At 40.6% G+C, this 22,360-nt stretch overlaps 1 protein-coding gene and 1 long non-coding RNA gene across 2 annotated transcripts in view; both read right to left on the reverse strand.

The window, feature by feature from the left end:
* The window catches only part of FAM155A (family with sequence similarity 155 member A), a 772,046-nt gene that overhangs the window by 627,900 nt on the left and 121,786 nt on the right, over positions 1-22,360 (reverse strand). The gene's annotated exons all lie outside the window — the stretch shown is intronic.
* The window catches only part of LOC120393756, a 65,327-nt gene that overhangs the window by 40,063 nt on the left and 2,904 nt on the right, over positions 1-22,360 (reverse strand). The window contains exon 2 of the long non-coding RNA XR_005592115.1: positions 13,433-13,610. This is a non-coding gene — a long non-coding RNA (uncharacterized LOC120393756). The remainder of the gene's footprint in view (positions 1-13,432; positions 13,611-22,360) is intronic.

Raw genomic sequence — 22,360 nt, forward strand, 5'->3', positions numbered from 1 at the left:
TGGAGAGTTATAAGCAAGATGTGAGATGCAATTCATCCACTCTACTCGGCACTGATAATGCCTTAACTGGAGTATTGTGTCCAGTTCTGGGCACCACACTTCAGAAAAGATGTGGACAAATTGGAGAAAGTCCAGAGGAGAGCAACAAAAATAATTACAGAGCTAGAAAACATGACCTACAAGAAAAGATTGAAAAATAATTAGGTTTACCTAGTGTGAAGAAGAGAAGAGTGAGGGGGGAAATGAAAACAGTCTTCAAGTACGTAAAAGGTTATTCTAAAAACGAGGGTGATAAATTGTTATCCTTATCCAGTGAGGACAGGACAAGCAGTAATGGGCTTAAATTGCAGCAAGGGAGTTTTAAGTTAGAAATTAGGAAAAAAGTTTCCTAACTGTGAAGGTAGTTGAGCACTGGAACAAATTACCTAGGGAGGTTGTGGAATCTCTATCATTGGAGATTTGTAAAAACAGGTTAGACAAACACCTGTCAGGGATGGTCTAGATCAGTGATACTCTGACCTCAGTGGTTCAGGAGCCAAATTAGCTCTGACCATTACCCAAAAGAGCCACAGTAGTGTGAATTCATTGGTTCATTTAATATTTAAGTGTATCTCAAGAAAACTGATGTGGACATCACAAGCTGGGAGGAGAAAGCCACCAACAGACCTAAATGGCGCCACATCCTCCATCAGGCAGTGGCCAGCTTTGATGAGAAGCATCTTGCCCTCAAAGCAGAAAAGAGAGAGAGAGAGAAGGAAAAAAGAAAGAACTATCTTCCAGCAGGCAGCTGACCCACCAGGAAATGTTTGTACCTACTGTGGACCGATCTGTGGTTCCAGGATAGAACGCTTGAGTCATCTCAGGACCCATATGCAAATCTGTGGTAGAGATCATCCTCGAATTGAGGGATCACCGGTGATGATTATTATATAATACTCCCAGCAAAATGACTGACCAAGTGTTCTACAACTGGTTAATAACATAGTAAAAGCATCCTGATTGGTTAATAATTAGATCACACAGTGTTTTAATATCATGTGCTGCAAAGAGCCGCAGGAGACACATTAAAGAGCCACTTGCGGCTCAGGAGCCTCAGTCTGAGTATCACTGCTCTAGATCAGGGATCGGCAACCTTTGGCATGTGGCCCGTCAAAGAAATCCACTGGCAGGCCCGAACAGGAGGGATGTGCTGGCTGCTGCTTCCCGCAGCCTCCATTGGCCTGGAACAGTGAACCGCAGACAGTGGGAGCTGCGATTGGCCAAACCTGCGGACGCTGCAGGTAAACAAACTGTCCCGGCCCACCAGAGGATTTCCCTGATGGGCCACGTGCCAAAGGTTGCGGATCCCTGCTCTAGATAATACTTAGTCCTGCCCCAGTGCAGGGGCCTGAACTAGATGACTTATCGAGGTCCCTTATAGTCCTACATCTATATGATTTTATGTACTTTAAAAAAGCATTACCATTACTATCACAGTTTTCCCAACCCCAAGTGTGCAAAAATCATGAGTAGGGCCTCAAATACAGTTAGATTGGTTTAAAAAATAAGATGTTTAAATAATATATTTGGGGTTATTTTTATTTGCTTTCTGGTGTTGGATCCTTTAGGAGTTATATTTTCTAGCTTTCCTTTATAACAATGAGGACTAGAAATTTACTTTTTAAATAAAATGAAATCTAGATTCTCACACTATGGGGTTGAACATCTCATGGCAGAAAAACAAGGTTTCAGAGTTGGGCCATTAGAACTCCTGGTGCAGGTAGTGTCGAGTACCACGGAGAGCATTGATGAGTTTATCTACCTTGGCTGCAAGCAAAGTTTAAACGGTCACAGCAAACCAGATATTTGACATATGCATGAAATCCATGGCTCAGTTATGGACACAAAAATGCCTTTGCATTGAGACAAAGTTCAGGATCTATCAGACCTGTCCACTACATATATTGCTATATGAATCAGAAACCTGGACTGGACTCTTACAGGAAGACTTGGAGCAGCTGGAGGCACTCCATATGCTCTGTCAGTGCCAAAGTGGTTTGACTTTGTGTGAAATGTTACAATTTTGCAGAGACCCGTCCTTCCTTCAACTGATTATATTCAAAAGCAGTGTTTCACACTCTTTGGCCACATAATCGGGATGAGCAAAAACACCCCAACACACCAAACTCTCCACTGACTCATGAAAGGATGCATGCACTGGCTATATCTGGCACCACTTACAGGGCCACCCCTGAGACAGTGGATTCTCAGGATAGAGCCAGATCTGGGAACTCCACTACATAAATGCCTGGTGCGATATCAACCATGGTGGTCACTCTACCTGGCACAAGCATCCTCAATAGACTATGCATGTTTGATGATAAAGTATTGACATTACTTCTTAAATTATTGAGTTCAATCCTATAATAGGTATATTATTTATTTTAAAATCTCAATTTCTAAAAAATCTGTCATATGTGTCACTACATTTTCTACACTTAATTATCTTAATTTTCTAAAATTGTTCTGCTCTTAAAGATATTTCAACAAGTAGAAATATTATAGCACTCACATTCTAACATTTTTCATTTGGCCAATTAAGTGAATGCTTAGGAGTTTATCCACTGAAAAGATTTTCTCTTTGTCATGAAATTTGTCATAAAGAATAGTTTCAGTGTAGAAGCATATTACGAACACATATTGACAATTTGAACTCTTGCACCATCATCTTACATCTCTTTGATGCATAATCTGCAGTGCAGAGAGTTAATGGGTATTTACTGCTTATTAGGGCTGTCAATTAATCGCAGTTAACTCATGTGATTAACTTAAAAAAATGAATCACGATTTTAAAAAAATCACAATTAATCACAGTTTTAATTGCACTGTTAAACAATAGAATACCAATTGAAATATTGATTTTTTTCTACATTTTCATATATATTGTCAAACTGGGGCAGGGCGGCATCTCTAGTTGGGTCTCAGAGGGGTATGCCCTGGGTCTGGTACTATTCATTAATTTTATTAATGACTTGGTAATGGAGTGGAAAGTATGCTTATAAAGATTGTGGGTGACAACAAGCTGGGAGGGGTTCCTAGTGCTTCGGAGGACAGGATTATAATTCAAATTAACCCTGACAAACTGGAGAATTGGTCTGAAATCAACAAGATGAAATTCAGTAAACATAAGAGCAAAGTACTACACTTGGGAAGAAAAAAAATCAAATGCACAACTACAACATGAGGAATAACTGGCTAGGCTACAGTACTGATGAAAAGGATCTGTAGTTATAATGAAGCACAAATTGAGTATGAGTCAACAATGTGATACAGTTGCAAAAAATTAAAAGGCTAATATAATTCTGGGGTGATTTAACAGGAGTATTGTGTGTAAGACCCTGGAGGTAACTGTCTACTTGGCTCTGGTGGGGCTTCAGCTGGGGTCTTGTGTCCATTTCAGTGCACCACACTTTAGGAAGGACGTGGACAAATTGGAGGTAGTCTAGAGGAGAGCAACAAAGAGGATAAAAGGTTTAGAAAACACGACCTATGAGGAAAGTTTAAAAAACTGGGCATGTTTATTCTTGAGAAGAGAAGACTGAGTTGGAACCTGATAAATCTTCAGATATACTAAGGGCTGTGTGATGCGGTTTACAGACCCCACACTAAGGCTGAGGGAGCTGTGGAGTAGTATCAGGCCAATACTCTCCCCATCCCCAGCAGCTTCAGATCATGTTCCATATGGAAGGCATCTGGGACAGACAGATCTACAGGGGAAGGGTCTGGAATGTGAGTAAGACCCAAGGGCCTGACCCCTCTGTTCTCCCCAGACTTCTCTCTTACAAGGGGGAGCAAGTGGACACTGGAAAGTAAACTGGGAAGATGCGACTGACTGAATTATTATTTGGGGAGCAATCCATTGCTAAGAAGGAAGCAGAATGCCATGATCATGCCCCAAATTGAATAGAGAACAGAAGGGGGTAGGAAGTGGCCCAGGGGATGCAGGTCTGTTGTACCAGCTAGAGAGGACTGAGACTTTCCTCACCCCTTGCTCCTTGGGCAAGGACCTAGTGGAGAGAAGGGGCCTGGGTCCTCCTACTTTTCTCCCTCCTGCTTCCTCCTCCTCTACCCAACTGAGGGAATCTGGGGGAGCACCAGGGGATGGTGGACTAATTTGATTGCCAGACCTTCAGATTGCTTGGCAAGGCCATCCCAAGACTCTGTTGAGCCACAGCCTGCCCCTTAGGCCTGCTGGCCCCAAGTGAACCCCATTAGAGCCTGTTATAAAGAAGGTGGTGATCAATTGTTCTCCATGTCTACTGAAGATAGGACAAGTAGCAATGGGCTTAATCTGCAGCAAGGGAGATTTAGGTTAAATATTAGGAAAAACTTTCTAACTATAAGGATATTTAAGTACTGAAATAGGATTTCAAGGGAGGTTGTGGAATTTCTGTCTTTGGAGGTTTTTAAGAACAGATTAGACAAACACCTGTCAGGGATTGTCTAGGTATCCTTGGTCCTGCCTCAGCATGGGGAGTGGAGGGGACTGAACTAGATGACCTTCAGGTCCCTTCCAGTCCTACATTTCTATGATTATGTAAGGACATTCAAGTTAAAACTATAAACAAAACATTAGAAACCCAGACTACAGACTAAACTTCCAAGAAATCAAAACCTTTGAAAATGGAATTCCACAATTAAGGTACTCGTATTACCTTAACTCTGTCCCCATTACAGAGCCCTGAGAAGAATCAGACAACTTTATCCATCACAATAGTTAATTGTATATTGCTTGAGCCACTTTACAGCCTCAAATATGAACCTTGAAGCTTAACTCAAACCTAATCTGCATCCAGATCCTAGATAGCCATCTCTAAATAGAGATTTTATTTTGCATTTTTTAAATCTTGTAAATATGCCTCTTCTTTAAAACATTACCAACATTAAATCACATCATACTAATCACACCAAGCTTATTAGTTTAGGTCTATTTTTTCAAGAGTACATCAGGTAAGCGTAGGCACCCTTTATTAGAGGGGGACAGAGCGTCACTCCAAGCAAGCAGGGGGTTACATAACTGTGTGCATACATCAGGCACGTGCACACACATAGTTAGTGCACACTTCATAATAGAGAGTTGATGCTCACCCACAGTGCCCATACAGTACACCAAGCTAATTCCTATGTACAGCTGCTCACATCAGACAGCAGATATAAATGTGTCCAAACAGCTTATTGTTAAATTTGTGGGGGGGGGGCAGCAGGGGTGTTATCAATTATTTGTATTGCAGTAGTTCCTATGAGCCCCAGTTATGGACCAGGACCCCACTGTCCTAGGTGCTGTACAAACACAGAACAAAAAAGACAGTCCCTGCTGCAAACAGTTTACAATCTAAATAGACATTAGAATCTTTTGCTGTAAGGTCTAAAGACTAAAAGATCCAGAAATAATCACGAGTCGTGGATACAAAACGATAAGCTTATGGTGAGTTGAAAAATTTGTCTTTTTAACTTTGCCCCCCATGCTGGTCTTAATTTTAAAGCTCTAATCAAACTTACAAGCTCTGAAAAAGGACTCAACAAATGGCTTTTTCAAGTTTCACCATAAATTTCCAAAGATTTAGGGAAGGATTGAATTTCCCACCCACAAAACCAACCATCAGCCTTGTGGGAGATATGTATAATCATATATAGATGTTCACTTGGTAGCCTGTGTAGAACAGTATTCACAACAGATCAGCCTCACTACAGTGGAACATTAAAGAGCTAATAATACATTGCTCTATTGTGAACCTTCCGATGCCTTCTCCAGTAATGGGACCAACTTCATTATCTTAAAAAAAATATTGAGAGAATTGAAAATGAACTCCTTGAAAAACAAAGAACCGAGGGAAAAAAGGAGAAGGCTAAAAACAAAATCCTAAAAATAGTAAGATGTAAAAATGGTGCAGCAGCAGTATGGTATGTGGATGTTCAAAACCTGAATTTGTTTTACAGTTAATAAAAATAAAATAATATAAAACTTGACAAATGCAGTCTTCAACCTCACACCAGACACAGCATTAAAAAAAACCTGACATAGTATCTGGGTGAAAGCCTGAGAGGTGGCAGGCCTAATTTAGGAAGTAAGTTGGCTAGGTGATAAAACAGACCCGAAATAGATTAATCTATGTGACCCACTCTGCTCCGCTGAATACGCCCTTAAACATTCTAAAGTGATAACTCCATCTTCTATCATCAAAAATTTCACTGCCTGGTATCATCCAGAGGTTTGGGATTTTTTTTTTTAATCATGAAATAATGTCCTTGCTGGATTTAAGGGCATGATGGGCTTAGTTGGGAGGAAAATGACATCCTGGCAGTGCCTTTTTGCTTTATGATGTCTCTTATTCGTGTATAATCTATTTCAAGTGGTTAATACAAATGTAGATATCCACATGCAATGTGCAAAACTATATTAAATATTGCATTATTATTTCCATAAGCTATGCACATTTTTATAAATTGAGGAAGTCAATTTCCCTTCCTTGTCATGTTTAGCAATGCATTCTTCCACTGTATATATTTCTACACAGAACTTCTAAACTACTTATAGAAAAATGTACTTCATAAAAGCACCAGCTTCAGAGATGTATTAATACTCACCTCACTGATCTAGGTCCTGATTATGGATAGATCATGGGCCATCCTATGTGCCAGCAAAAGAGAGTAAGAAGGTGTAACACACTCTTTTCTCTCTTGTACTGGTGCACCACACCACCACTTCCTGCACATGCAGAGGAAAGCAGGCTCTGCAGATCCACTGTATATCCATATCATGCAGATACGCAGAAGAGGATGGGAAGTTGGTGGAGCCTTGACCCCACCTCCCCAGTATTCTTGGAAGCGTAGTTATGATGGCAGGGAGCACGTGCTGTGACAGATAAAAACCTGTGGCAGTTTACTCTATCCCTGAAGCAGCTGGAAGACCAGGATTGTGGTTTCCCCCAGGGCTGCTCCAGAGGCAATGCAATTCCTCCTTGCAATGGGCTAGATCACAAACTGATGGTTAAGTCCAACATTTCGTGTTATAGATCCGTGTCTCTCAACCTTTTTATGCTGGTGACCTACTTTGGACTAAAAAATATTGTGACACCGCACCCCCTCCCTACTTTAAATATCATTGAGTAAATTATGAATAATAATTAGGGCTGGCCTTAGGTGGTGGGAAGCAGAACAATTGCCTGGGGCCCCACACCATAGAGGGCTCCACAAAACTAAGTTAAATGTGTCAGCCCTAGGCAGCATGGTTGAAGCCTGAGTCCCGCCACCCAGAGCCAGGGCTGGGGCTGAAGAATGTAACTTAGTTTCACAGGGCCCCCTGTGGCATGGGGCCCTGGGCAATTGCCTTTCTTGCCACCCCCTAATGCTGGGCCTGCATGTGCAACCCCACTAAACCCATCCCACGACCCCCAGATTGAGAAATACTGATGTAGATGATTATTTCAATTCTCACAGAAGTTTTGAAGTCACCATATGTTTTCTTCTGTGGGTATGTCTGCATTGCACACTCGTTACAGCGGTGTGTGAGCACAGACACTAAACCAGGGGTCGGCAGCCTCTGGCACGCGGCTCACCAGGGTAAGCACCCTGGCAGGCCGGGCCAGTTTGTTTACCTGCCGCATCGGCAGGTTCGGCTAATTACGGCTCCCATTGGCCGCAGTTAGCCATCCCAGGCCAATGGGGGCGGCAGGAAGCCGTGGCCAGCACATCCCTTGCCCGTGCTGCTTCCCACTGCCCCCATTGGCCTGGGACAGCGAACCGCGGCTAGTGGGAGCCGCGATCAGCTGAACCTGCCGACACGGCAGGTAAACTGGCCCCGCCCACCAGGGTGCTTAACCTGGCGAGCCGCGTACCAGAGGTTGCTGACCTCTGCACTAAACGCCTGCTAAGCATGGGTAGAAAGAGCAGTGTAGATGGTGAGGCAATGCTTAGGTGAGTAACATAGTATCATAGAATATCAGGGTTGGAAGGGACCTCAGGAGGTCATCTAGTCCAATCCCCTGCTCAAAGCAGGACCAACACCAACTAAATCATCCCAGCCAGGGCTTTGTCAAGCCTGACCTTAAAAAACCTCTAAGGAAGGAGATTCCACCATCTCCCTAGGTAACCCATTCCAGTGCTTCACCACCCTCCTAGTGAAAAAGTTTTTCCTAATGTCCAACCTAAACCTCCCCCACTGCAACTTGAGATCATTGCTCCTTGTTCTGTCATCTGCCACCACTGAGAACAGCCAAGCTCCATCCTCTTTGGAACCCCTCTTCAGGTAGTTGAAGGCTTCTATCAAATCCCCCCTCATTCTTCTCTTCTGCAGACTAAACAATCCCAGTTCCCTCAGCCTCTCCTCATAAGTCATGTGCTCCAGCCCCCTAATCATTTTTGTTGCCCTCTGCTGTACTCTTTCCAATTTTTCTACATCCAAATACACACCTGAACCCTATGAGTACTTACCCTACACAGACCTCTACATGCCCAACCAGTGCCTCTCATATATACACTATTTTTAACAGTGTAGGGTCCCTCGGTTGGAGTCTTTCCCTGCTGCAGGGAAAGGCTCTGGAAGGGGAGGTGGGTAGCTGGGAAAGACTCTGGCAGCTCCACAATGCCTTTCCCCATTGCCTCCCCCCAGTCAGAGTCTTTTACTGCTACATGTAGCTATGCATTGCAATATGGATGCAGCTTGCTTTTCATTGTGGCATGTAGATACGCGTACCCTACACGCCATCACCGGTGGTGTGCAGTGTAGACATAGCCCATGAGCACGAACCACTTGCAGAGATAAAAGACTGCTTATCTTTAAACAGTTAACCTTTTTATAATAGTACCCTCCAAGCACCACATACTGGCAAAGTGAAATAAAATTTCTAGCTAGTTACGAATTTCACCAGCTTTGCTAAGAGTGGTTTAACCCTAATGACATCTGACCACTTACTTCTAGGGATTTCTTTGTTGCAGTCGGGGTGTGCGTGTGTGTTTTATTTATGATCATTATTGACATGCTTCTGGCATACTTCAAAAGCTACGTCAATTTTGCATATCCTCCTACAAAATATATTAAAATGATGCAGGCCCACAGCATGACTAGAGTAGCAAGTTAGTTTTGTTCCACAAGTCTAATAGTTATTCAAATGAAAATGAAATCTTGGGTAGCATTTTTGATTGTGTCTAATGAGTCCTAGAAAATGTCTTTTGATGGACAATTCCAAATTTCCACTGGGGCTAATTCACAAAAATGTGTAATTTGCTCAAGGAGAAAATTTTTACCATGATGGTCAGAAACACGATTATCTCACCTTGGGTCCAATTTACAGATAGTTGTGTAAATATCAGTATTTCACATATGAATACTTCTGAAGCACTATAATCTTGGTGAAAATCCTAGGTGTGGTGGTCAGTACATAAAAAAGGGATCAACACCTGAGATGCCGGAGGCCCAGAATGAAACTTTGTTGACTGGGAGCAACTGTAAGAGTCTTTCAAATAAGAGAGGCCACAAACTCTTCCAGGATGAGAACAGCTAAGGAGGATCCAACATTTTCACAGCCAACTTCTACATTTACTTTTCATATAATTACTACAGCTGGGTGAAAGATGCATGATAAATAAGATTTTCAATGGAAAATAGCTTTTTCCTCTGAACAAAAGTTTCCAAGGAACATTTTCCTTTCCAACAAAATGTGTCAGGTTTTCCTGGCAAAAATGAAACCCTAAACTCAAAACCTGAAAGATTTCCAAGTGAAATTTGGATTTACATGATTTTTGTTTATGTTTTTCACTATTTTTTTCCTCCCCAACCAGTTCTGATAATCATTTAGCCTGGGAGCCTTAGAGTACATCCACTTGTCCATGCAGTCTCCTTCCATCTACTGATGAAGACAATGCATTGACTTGTGATCAAGTACCTTACAGAGCTAGCTGACACTATAATGATCACTGGCACTACATCACTGTATAGGCCCAGCCTAGTATCCAGGAAACCTGGCTTCTGTTTTCTGCTCAGCCACTGGCCAGCTTTGCGACTGAGCAAGTAACTTAACCTCTTGGTATCTCATTTGCCCCCATTTGTGAAGTGGAGAGAGATACACTCACTCAGCTTTATAAAGTGCTTTGAGATCTATGGATGAAAAACACTATGTAAGTGCAAAGTATTATCATAATCTAAAGGCAAATCTTGTAGTGTGATGAGTGCTCTTAATTTCAAATGAAGTGAATTGGAATTGAGAGTACTCCGCACCATGTGGGATAAGGCTCTTGCAGCATTACTATTAGGTTGACATTTTACACATTAGCACTCTTCTTTCCCTAGGCAGCTAGCTGGTGGGCTTGAAGCTCTACTATTCATTTTATAAAACTGCCCTGGAGATGTACAAAGTCATAAATGGAGATCATGAGTTGAAAGATCATTACTGCATAGTTGTGCCGCATGGTCCCTTCAATATTCCTATGCAGGACATCCTTTCAATGGCAATATTTTTATGGGGAATGGAAGATTTTTTTTTACAGGAGGACATAACTGGATCTAGTTTGAGGACAGTTAGTCAGGAAACTTGGAGTCCTGGAGAGCAGGGGTTAATTAATTGGATTGGCTGCTTTGAGTGGAGCAGCTTTTGAACTGGAGGAATTCCACATAGAATGAGTCTTTTGAATATATTTCAGAACAGGTAACACCTTTCACTTTAATACTTGGAAATGCAGGTAGACTGCATGGGGTCCCCTGTTTCTCAGGTGCAAACTGTTTTTATAGATAACAATATAGGCTGAGTCCTCTTAAATGAGTCTACTAACCATCATAGGGGCTCAGGTTCAGAAGAATTCACCTTCCCCTGCAATAGGAAATCACCAAGGGAATGGTGTGGCTAAGAGCAAGGACTAACAACAACACTTGGTGCATCAGAGGCCAAGAGAGATGCCACTTTACTCAAGAAGATCCGGCTGCCTCCTGATCTTGGGGGCGGGTAGAGTCTAATTCGTGTAGTTTAGCCAGGCAGGCACTCTAATAAAATATTGGACTGGCCAGGGCTTTGTGTGGGTCTGGATAGGCTATCATTCCCCCCTCAAATTAGTCTTTAGTCTGCTGAGAAGCTGCAAGAGCTGGCTGCCTGTGTGCTTCTTTGCTGTGAGTTACGAAGAAATCAGCTTATTATGACACTCAGATCTCCCATCACATCTGACCTATAGCAGCTGCCTTGTCTCTTTCAATCTACTCTAAAATACAAAGATGACTCCAGAGCACCGCATTTAATGTACAAGCTACAGCAGTGAGGTTCTTGATCAAAAGTAATAGAAAATGAAAGGATTCAGGGTCAAGTATGTTACACAGGACAAAGACTATAGTAAGGTCAAGGCTGCCAGTTGTTAAAAAAAATACAACTACGAAGTTTTAGTGGTTGAAAATACTCTTTAGAAAGCTTACTAACTTGCCTTTTAGGAACGAATACTCTTAAACACTTGGAATTTTCACAAGGCCATGGGCTTTGGACCAAACAAACAGCATCTGCATTATAAACTGCCAGCTAGAGCTTCCTCAGGGAATCTTATATAAACAAATAGTGGCAGAGTGATTTTAATGAAAATCAACACATAAAACAGGGCTCAGGGGACTGGTAATGAGATATAGAGCCTTTGAGCTCCAGGTTGCCAGCTTGATTCCAGTCAGGCTCTAAACCACCATCACAACATGCAGCCTGGGCAAGGAAAAAGGACGAATCTCTCATTACCATAGATGGCTCACAAGGAACTATCCTGACCAACCTATGGTTACTTGCTGCAAAGTGTGCACATTACTATACCCTGGCTAAAACTTTTAAATAAACTCATGATGTTTGCTGTCATTTCTATTATGCATACAATCAGAAACCAGCCATTTTTCTTCTCAACATTAATGTTTCAACCTTCAATCTCAGATTACCAATTTGGGAACCAGATTATTGTTTTAACAAAGCATCACAATCCTGTTCCCACTTAATTATTCTACAAATGAACCCTCTCCATCAATCTGAATGCATGCTTTCAGTCCAATTATTTCCTGATAATAAGATTGCTCTATGAATTACACCCTGTGTTGACATTATGCATTTTATACTCCTGCTTTCTCCTCACTTTAAAACAGTTGATAATTAGTTACTCCACAAAAAAGAGGAAACACTGTTCTAGAGGTGATCACCAAAAAGTGAAATCTTCCTGCTGTAACTCTATTGTGAGATCTCACGACCATTCAGAGTTCAATGCAGTCTACAATAAAGTCTGGTAGTAAATTGATTGTGGGATGATTATACTTTTGGGGGACATCGTTTAAAGCCAGTTTGTTGTTAGGATGGGGAACCACTTCAGATAAATTGAGAGCTAGGCTAAACCTCTGAACAAAACAAACTGAATTAACACATTTTAACAGACACACATGCAAAAACAAATCACTCTACTTTGCATCCTCTGGTTCACTTCCAGACCAAAAGCAGAAATATTCAAGCACTGAAGCACTGAACTTTTGGATGTTTGCCCACCACTTGTAAAGAGTCTTGCGCTGCATTGTTGTCTACCTTTACATAGATACACCAAAGGGAGGAAAGAGGCTGGTTAAGGTGGAGTATTCCATCTAGAATCAATTCTCAACTGAGCCACAATTTCCTGTGTGACATTAAGTAAGTCACACCATTCCTTTCCACTTAATCTCTATCTATAAAATGAAGATAATGTTAATTCCTTACCTCAAAACAATGTTCTGAGGAGAATCTCATTAATGGAAGTGAGGCATTCTTATGCTGAGATGATGGGGGCCATATAAACAGATAGAATTGGGATACGGATTGCAAAGAGTATTCTTCTCTTGCACAAGAGGCAGCTACAATCTTGGTTCCTGAATTCCTGGCACTCTTAGGCTATGTCCACACTACAGTGTATACATGCAAGCAGGCACGAGGTAGCCAAGTGCATCTCTAAGAGTCAATGTAGAAGAGCAGCACACGAGCATGCCATACCCAGTATACCTGCAGCCACACACAACATGTTTAGTGCTGGATTTCGAGGGCAGGGAGGGAGGCAAATCCCATGGTTCTTATTACCTCATCATCATTTACAGCTGCTCTAGACATTTGCTTATGGTGTATTTTAGGAGAAAATGTCTGCCCTTCCTGGATCCCTGCAGGAGTGTTTTTAGCCTGCCACATTAACATGAGCTACTTTCAGTTCTGCATGCTCCTCACTTCTGCTAACTGCCCTGCTCCTGGGGCAGCACAGAAACATACTGACACCTATGCGGTGTGGATTATAAGATTATAATTCGGCCCAATATGTTTTGAAGAAAAGGAACTTTATGCTAAATCTTTGTGGCTGACTAGTGATGCCAGTATATACAGAGAGTTGTCATTATTAACCTGATTCATGTATTGCCGGATATGCATTAGTTGTAAATACTCACTTGAATGCCTTTGGTTCCTTTTACAGTTTTCAAGGTGTTGTTTCCTCTCCTTATTACAAATGCATGTCTTAACAGTGTTCCCCAGCTCTGCGGAGTTTACACTGCTCTAATGTACTCCTTGTGGCCTGTATACTGTGACTATCAATTTTCACAAGTGTGTTCTGGACCAGCAGCAGTCCTAAAGAAGCACAGGGAAGAGTATATGTCATCAATGGAAGGGAAAAAAAGAACCCTTAGTAGCAAACAACTCCCTCCCACACACATACTTCTCTGTGACAATGTATGCTCTGGATCACTGTAAAATTAATTGTTCAATATTTTAAATGCTCAGTTTCAAGTTTTTAATTGAGCTTAAATTAGATTGCAGCAAGTGCATACAGCCTTTTAGACAAATCTCTAAAATTATGTCAGTATAGTCTGAGCCATGCTACTGCTGGCAGTCTTAATTTTACAGGGATATCCCGATTGTCAGATCCTTTATTCATATTTTCTAAGCATCGCTGGAGAAGAGCATCTACAATTCTTTCTTGCTCATCCCTTTCAGTGGATGCAAGGAAAAAAATTCAAAGAAAATTGATGCACAAAAGAAACAAACAGCTGAGAATAAACCAATGACATAATTCTAAAGGAACTCCTAATTCACCACATATGCATGCACTCTCTAAATGTACTCTATAAAGCCCAGATTCAGGAAGATATTGCTGCTTGAGCATAAAACTTTAGGCAAGTGAGTAGTCCCATTAGGAGGCATTGTACAATGGCTAGCACAAACTCTGACTAATGCCTCTAGGTGCAGCTGCAATGTAGACAATAAAATAAAATAATAAATATAAACTAATAGAAGTGATACAATGAGCAAGGGCAGATCTACACTTCAAACGACGCAGTAGCCCTGCTGCAGTGCTTCAGTGAAGACGCTACTACGCTGACGGGAGAGCTTCTCCTATCAAGGTATTTAATCCTCTCTGTGAGAGGCTATGCCAAGGAGAGAAGCCCTCCCTTCGACGTAGTGCTGTCTACACCGGGGGTTAGGCCAGTATAATTGCGTCACTCAGGGATGTGGATTTTTCACACCCCTGAGTGACGTAGTTATGCCAGTGTACATTTATAGTATAGATTTGGCCTGAGATGCAAAAGAAAAGGCAATAGGAAAAAAAAGTTGCAGACCCCCACAATGCTCAATGATAACCAATACTATTATTATTTACTGTCAGCCCCTGACTAAAGCCAGGTCTACACTACAAATGTGCATCAGTATAACTACATTGCTCTGGGGTGTGAAAAATACAGGTCCCTGAGTGACGCAGTTATGCTGACCTATCCCCCAGCGTAGACAGCACTATGTCAGTGGGAGGGCTTCTCCTGTCGACATAGCTACTGCCTCTCACAGAAGTGGATTAACTACACGGACAGGAGAAGCTCTCCCATTGGCATAATAGCATCTTCACTGAAATGCTATAGGAGCACAGCACATAGCAATTTTCCTTTAAAAAGAAAGATGTTCTCTCTCTCAAGTTCACCTCATCTACTGGCATATTGTCAGGGAAGAGCTTTGTCATAATGTCAGGAAAGTTTTTGTATGACAGTTTAGCAATAGTAAAATCTACCAACTACATCATTTAATATACATATATAACTAGGGCTGAGCAAAAAATGATAGTGCTATCTGTAAAGTCTAGGGAAAATCCTCTGTAGGTTCCTGACCAGGACCTTAGAATTACCAACACAACTATTCCCAGTTGTAAATTTGGCCCAGTGCATAGTGACAGGACTTCAGAGTCTCAGTAAGGGAGGGCAGAAGATGGTGTCACTTGGAGTTCCATTAACATGAAACACTATACTTGCAAAATAACAAATATATATCTGCTTTTTTCTAGTCAAACATTGTAAACTTGCCTCAAATATACAACTATTTTTCACAAAAACTGAAAGATTTTTTTTTTTTTGGCATGCAGCTGGAAAAAGTGTACTTGTTTACCAGGAAAGGAGAATTTTTTTGAACTTGCAAGAAAAAAAGTATAACTCATTTGGAACTTCATAAATTGGAACATATGCTGCAATTTCATTTCATGGGGGAGGAAGAAAATAAGTCTATTTTCCAGTGGCAGTCTATGACATCAGTTTATTTCCCAACTAAGAACATATGTCAATGTGAAAAAACTGTGTTTTTTTTCCTGCAGATTAGTGGAATAAAATTATTTATTTCCACAAAAAGCTAAGTCAGGAACACACCACTGATATGATTTCATTATGACGACAAAATGCAAGAAAAACAGATCTTTGATGACTTCACTTTTAAAAAATACAAAATGAAAGAAAGAATCACAAGAAATCATAACTTTATTTCTATAAAATCAGCTCTAAAACATTCAGATCGTAAACATGAGCATTTGCTCAGTGGTGCAGGGATTTGGTTAATTTTGAATATTTAGATAATTTTCCATTTCAAAATTTTGTTGAATTCAGCTCCACCCTTATTCATAGTATTATTTATATTTCCACTTTAAACTTAACTTTAGAGTCATAAATTAATGTAAATAATAATATACATTGATTTAAATTGGCTTTCAGCGGGACTTCGGCTCATAGGACAATTAGGTGCTTCTGGGAATTTTACCCAATAGGCATGATTCTGCTTTCACAGCAGTTTTATATCAGTATAAATTCTTGACATCTATGCTTCTGCTGCTCCTAATGTGACCATTCCTGATTTACAATGGTGTGATCAAGAGTAGAATCAGATCCAGATTTCTTCACCTAAAACTCTGAACTAATGGATTGCAGTGTCAGAATTACCAGCTTGCTTGTTTGGTTTCTTGTTTTGTTCTAAGTGTTTCATTACTAAATCCTCTTTCAGACACTGAACACCCTAAGGTCAGGTAACAATTGATTTTAATTTTTATCAGGCTTCCCAGAAGACTAGTTCAATCAGATCACCAGATATGAAACTGTCAATCATTTACAATGGAAATTACACTCATGGCTGAATACTGGTGCAATATTGCCCCTAGGTAGTGACTATTCCTTCTGTGATGGCAAAATGAAACTGCACTTGCAAATAATTCATCACCAGCAAGTCATTCTCAAACAAAATAATTTATTAGGCAACATGCATCTTCAGCTGACAGGTGCAACTGTCACTCCACAGAAAGGCAAACAAAATGTTTCTTTATACTTTGGAGAATAACAGGAATACCAGGCTTTAAATGGAGCAATTATTTCTTTTCATTTCATCTTCCATGAATCTATAAATCTGGTTGTATTGTGATTTAATTTGTATGCTTACACCTTGCTTCATGCCACTTAGATTTCTATTATATTTTTAGAAATATAGCACCTAGTGCTCCGTTCCTTGCTCACATGAGCAAGTATAAACAAGTCATAGTTTGTACGAAATTTTAGTTTGTACTGACTGCTCTAGTGCTTTTTATGTAGCCTAGGCAAATATCTAGGTGAGTTGATGTACCTCCTGGAAGGCCAATGCGTATCCCCTGGTTGAGAACCACTGGTCTAAATAACACAGGCTTTGCAATGCTGATCAGAAAAACACCTATCTTTACAAATCTAGGTCTTAATACTTACAGCTCAAGGCAGGTAGTACTATAGCACCTGAGACAGAGCATGAAACTGTTGCTAAAACCAAAGAACATAAGAGTATTTTTTCCTTTAAGTCTCACTTCATCCACTCCCCCTCAAAAACTATCAAAATATATTCACAAAAGCTTTCACCACTCTCTGTCAGACGTTTAAGGGCTGTAAATTAGTGCTTCAATTTGCATTTCCTCCTTCTGGGTTATAGCTGTGACTACCAAGCATCAGTACTATAAGCAGAAACAGTTAAGCAGATTGCAGATTGCTGTAGAGATTGCAGAAAAAAAGTCTCCAATGGATGTGAACATTAATAGCAGGTTTAGCTAAATAACTGAATCACTGAAGACAACACACAGATGCTTACTTCCCTACAAGCCCTGAAATCTCACTGCTTTGAGATGTTCCATCTTAATACTAATGGGGAAAAACTAGTCATAAAAACCTTGCAACGTAAACAATGTATAAAAGCACTTGCCACTAAAATGCCACCTCATGTCTATTTTCTGTGTTTCCCTGCTTAAATTGCTGCATGACTGTTAAATTCACAAGAAATAAAACATAGATCAGAATACAATCATTTTGTTGGATTTAAAGAGTTCACAGAATTGTATTCACTCAAATGCTTTCAAGAGGATTTTGGAACTACCAGCCCAGATGCTACTCTCATTAAACTCAATGACAAAAGTACCACCAATGGGAGCAGAATCAGGTCCTCCAAGACTACTGTCAATTCACTATAAGTCCAAAAAGATAAATACAACTTCACAATGTGCTGTGATCTAGATTTAGGTGGCAGGAACGTTTGGGAAAGCCCATTTTTTTGCAGGCTTCTTTGTACAAATTGAATAAAATGCTCTGGGGAATATGAATCTTGGACTTTTTAATCTTAACTTACAGTATGATATGAACAATCAATACACACAGCCAGCGATCTCAAACAACTTACATTGTTATACAGATTTGTCTGTTTCAATCACATCGTAACAGACATGTTCCTGAATTGCTTTTATTTACTTCCCTTTTAGGAATGAGCTCTGTTTACTTCAAGGAAATACTGAGCAAGGTGTAAATGATCATCTTTTCTCTCGATAATTAGAGAACTTTCCCCAGACATATCATGCTGGTGTTCAGGCTTTTATTCAATGGTTACCAGTAGACATCAAGTACTTACATTGAATATGACACAAATTAACCTTGTGGGAATATACTTAAATGGTTATGAAATTAACATATGTACCCAACCAAATTTGAAAGTGGGAATTGACTGGCCTGCTGAAACATGTCTTAAGAGACACAGATCACATTTTTGACTACTGTATAAGCAATATGGTACAAAGGCAAAGAACTATTAGGGTATATCTACACTATGGGCATGACAGTACACATGGCTGTGCCATAATTCCCCCAATTGTCCACATCTGAACCCTAGAAGCACATGTCTAAGCAAAAGATAAGTACACACCTCCGGCTGTGGGAGAGCTTTGTACCGATTCAAGTTTGCTGTGTGGACACAGTTTTAGAAAAGACAGGTGAATCATCCAGCTCTTTATAGAATCATAGAAATGTAGGGCTAAAAGGGACCTCAAGAAGTCATCAAGTCAAGCCCCCAGGATGAAATATACCTACCTAGACCACCACTGACAGGTGTTTGTCTACCTGTTCTTAAAAATGATGAGGATTCTAAAACCTCCATTGGAAGCCTATTCTAGCCCTTCACTAGAAAGTTTTTCCTAATATGGAACCTAATTTTCTCTTGCTGCAAATTAAGCCCATTTCTTCTTGACCTATCTTCAATGGACATGTAGAGCAGTTGACCACAGTCCTCTTTATCACAACCCTTAACATAATTGAAGACTTATCAGGTCATGCCTCAGTCTTCTTTTCTCAAAACTAAATTTGTAGTTTTTTAACCTTCCCTCATAGGCCTCGCCAGTTCTGAGTAGAGTGGGACAATTACTTCCCTTGTCTTTCATACAATGCTTATGTTAATGCATCCCAGAATGATTTTTAGCAACTGCATCACATTGTTGACTCATTCAATTTTTGACCCAGTATAACTCCCATATCCTTTTTAGCAATACCCAGTAACTGCTCATTTTGTAATGGTGCATTTGATTTTTCGTTCTTAAGTGAAGTACTTTGGACTTATCCTTATTGATTTTCATCTTGTTGATTTCAGACCAATTCTCCAATTTGTTATGGTAATTTTGAATTCTAATTCTGTCCTGAAAATAGCCAGCAATTCCTCCCAGGTTGGCATCACCTGAAAATTTTATAAGCACACTCTCCACTTCATTATCCAAGTCATTAATGAAAATATTGAATAGTACCAGACCCAGAACTAACCAATGTGGAGGGATACATCCTCCCAGTTTGACAGCAAACCACTGATAATTATTTTTGAATACCGTCTTTCAACTGGTTGTGCACCCACCCCTCATTGCCCTAGTTTGATAATGAGAATGTCATGTGGGAGAGTATCTAAAGACTTAGTAAAAATCAAGACATACCATGTCTACTGTTTCCCCTGTCCCCTAGTCCAGAAACCCTGTCAAAGAAGGAAATTAGGTTGCTGCAACATGATTTGTTCTTGACAAATCCAGGGTGGCTATTCCTCATAAACCTATTAGTCTCTAGGTTTTTTCAATTGATTGTTTTAATAATTTGTTTCAGTATCTTTCCAGGTATTGAAGTTAGACTGACTGGTTTATAATTCTCCTGAATTATCTTCTATAATTTCCCTTAATTATCTTCCTTATTTTTCCCCCTCTTTTGCTAGTGAGGACAGATGGCTCTGTGGTTAAAGTAGAGCCATAGAAGCCAGAGGTAGGGCCCAGTGCAGATACCAAATTTATATCCACGGATATAAATTGGATATCTGAGGAGCTGCAGGGATCTACTGTGAATGGCAGCCGTGAAAGCACCAGGCTCAGTGGCAACTGTTCTTGGTCACGCTAGTCGAGGAGCTTGCAAGGCAGGGCTGGGGGTGGTACAGCCATTCTGAAAAAGCAGACTATGTGGGGCAGCGGCTCCTGCGAGCAGTGGCCCAACGTGTAGCTGCTTTCGCCGCTGCCATTCCTAGTAGATCCTGCAGCTTCTTGGATATCTGCTTTATATCCTCAAATATAAATTTAGTATCTATACAGGGCTCAAGCCAGAAGACCTCTGTTCTCATCCTGGGAATGCCACAGATATCTTGTCTAACCATCCACAAATCATATACTCAATTCCCTCAGGTGTGTACTTTAATTCTTAACCTAGTTCACAAGAATTTTTGAGTTTAATTCAGAAAGTTTGTAAAGAGATGTGAGATTCTCTGATAGAAAACACTATCAACCTGTCATATTGGAATAAATGTATTTCTTTAAAAAAATATTAAATACAGATGCTATTTATTTGTAACTAAACATATATGCTGGACTTGATATAGCTCCCAAAAAGAGGTGAATAAATTCTGTAAAATCATATAAAAATGAAAATGTTAAGCAGCAACCAATATATTCAAAATAACTAACAAAGCCATATTACAAAGTAAAGAGCTAGATATTGGAATTTTTAGGAAAAGAAAGACATCATTATGAGCAAGCCAATAACTTACTTTCTAATGGACATTAAAATGAAAGAAGTAATTTATTCCTCAGTGTTTTAGAGAACTTTGATTTCTCCCAGTAGAGAAAAAGGCAGAAGGGACACTGGTTTAATATCTCTCACAGATATTTGCACTACACAGCAGTATCAGTGATGGATACAAGTCCAAAACAGTGGATAGTACCTAGCACAATGCACCCCAATACATGACTGGAGCCTCTAGTCTCTACAGCAATACAAATAATTATTAATAATAAAAAATAATAAAAGACTACAAGATGGACCTAAGTTTGTGATTTCTGCTATCAGAGACAAAGGTGCCTCAAATTATGTCTGAGACCTTTATGTATCCTGTATTACCTATTAAGAATACAATCCAGCCTATCTGGCCCAAAATTTTGTTGAGATTTGCTTATAATGAAGATCTGTGGGGCTGGTAATAAAAGTAGCTAATGAATATTTCAGAACTTGTCCTGATATAAAGGGAATCAGCAAATCAATGATGTAGGAAGCTCAGAAGCTCTGAAGTGCTTTAGAAAAGCAATAATAGTTGATTGTTTGTTTGTTTGTTTGTTTAAAAAGTGATTGTAAAATATTACAACAAACCAATGCAATGGCCAGAAACAGGGATGATGTGTTATTTGTGATAATTTAGAACAACACAACAGTAGTTAGATGTTTTGATGCTGAGCATCATGGGCCCGAATGCCCAAATAGAAGTTAGGAGCCTAATTCCTTTTGAGCAGTCAGTCCTAAGTGCCTAACTTTTAGGCACCTAGCAAATCATTGCAATTCACAAAATCTGCGTTCGGTACCTAGGCTCCTATACAGTGAATGGGGAGAGACAGTGATTCACAGAGGTCACTATGCTAGGTAGAGACCAACCTAAGCTATCAAATGGGGAGATACCAACCAGAGGGGTGTATGCAAAGCCCCACCCCTTTCTCAGAATTAGGCACCTATCTGTGCTAGTAATTCTCAGCTATGAATCATCTCCTGGAGTTAGACACCTATGCCATTTTACTGAGAAGGCGATGTAGTCCCTCATATATTTGAGGCCAGTGAATAGGGTACTCAGCTGAGATGTGGGAGACGTTGAGTTCAAATCCCTCTTTCCAGCTGAGGGGGAGATGTCATTAAAACAGGGATCTACCTCTCTCAGTTGAGTGCTCCAATCATTGGACTCTGGGATATTATCATGTGTGTGTGTGGGGGGGCAGTCCCTCAGTCTCTCCCATTGAAGCTGTTGCACGCTCTATAAATACTTCAAAAGTCATGCAGACCAGAGAGAGCACAAGCATGAGAATGACTCTGTAGTCCAGGCATTACAGCACTCACCCAGGTGCCAGTCCTCCAGCTCCAATGACACTTTAGTTATCCAGAGTGCAACAGTTCCAACGGGAGAGATTAAGAGAACTCGCTACAATACAGTAACCCACAACCCATTGGTTAGAGTACCACCCTTAGAAGGGGCTGATCCTTATTCAAATACCCTCTCCCTCTTAGGTGGAGAGGTGACTTGAACTGGGTGGGGGGTCTCCCACATCCCAGATGAGTACACTAAGGTAAAAGGGAAGGCATCCCTTTTCTCTCCCTCCCACATCTGTTTTGTGTGAACTTGCTGAGGGGCCCGATCCAGTAGGCATGCTCAGAGGGCCCCCAGTTTGTGAATTGCTCTGGGTTTTAGGCAGGTGATAGGAGACCAGATGACTAGAGACAGGCAGCACTGCACATGCCCAGAAGCAGAAA

The sequence above is a fragment of the Mauremys reevesii genome, linkage group 1 (genome assembly GCF_016161935.1).
Source record: "Mauremys reevesii isolate NIE-2019 linkage group 1, ASM1616193v1, whole genome shotgun sequence".
In the NCBI taxonomy this organism is placed as follows: Eukaryota; Metazoa; Chordata; order Testudines; family Geoemydidae; genus Mauremys; species Mauremys reevesii.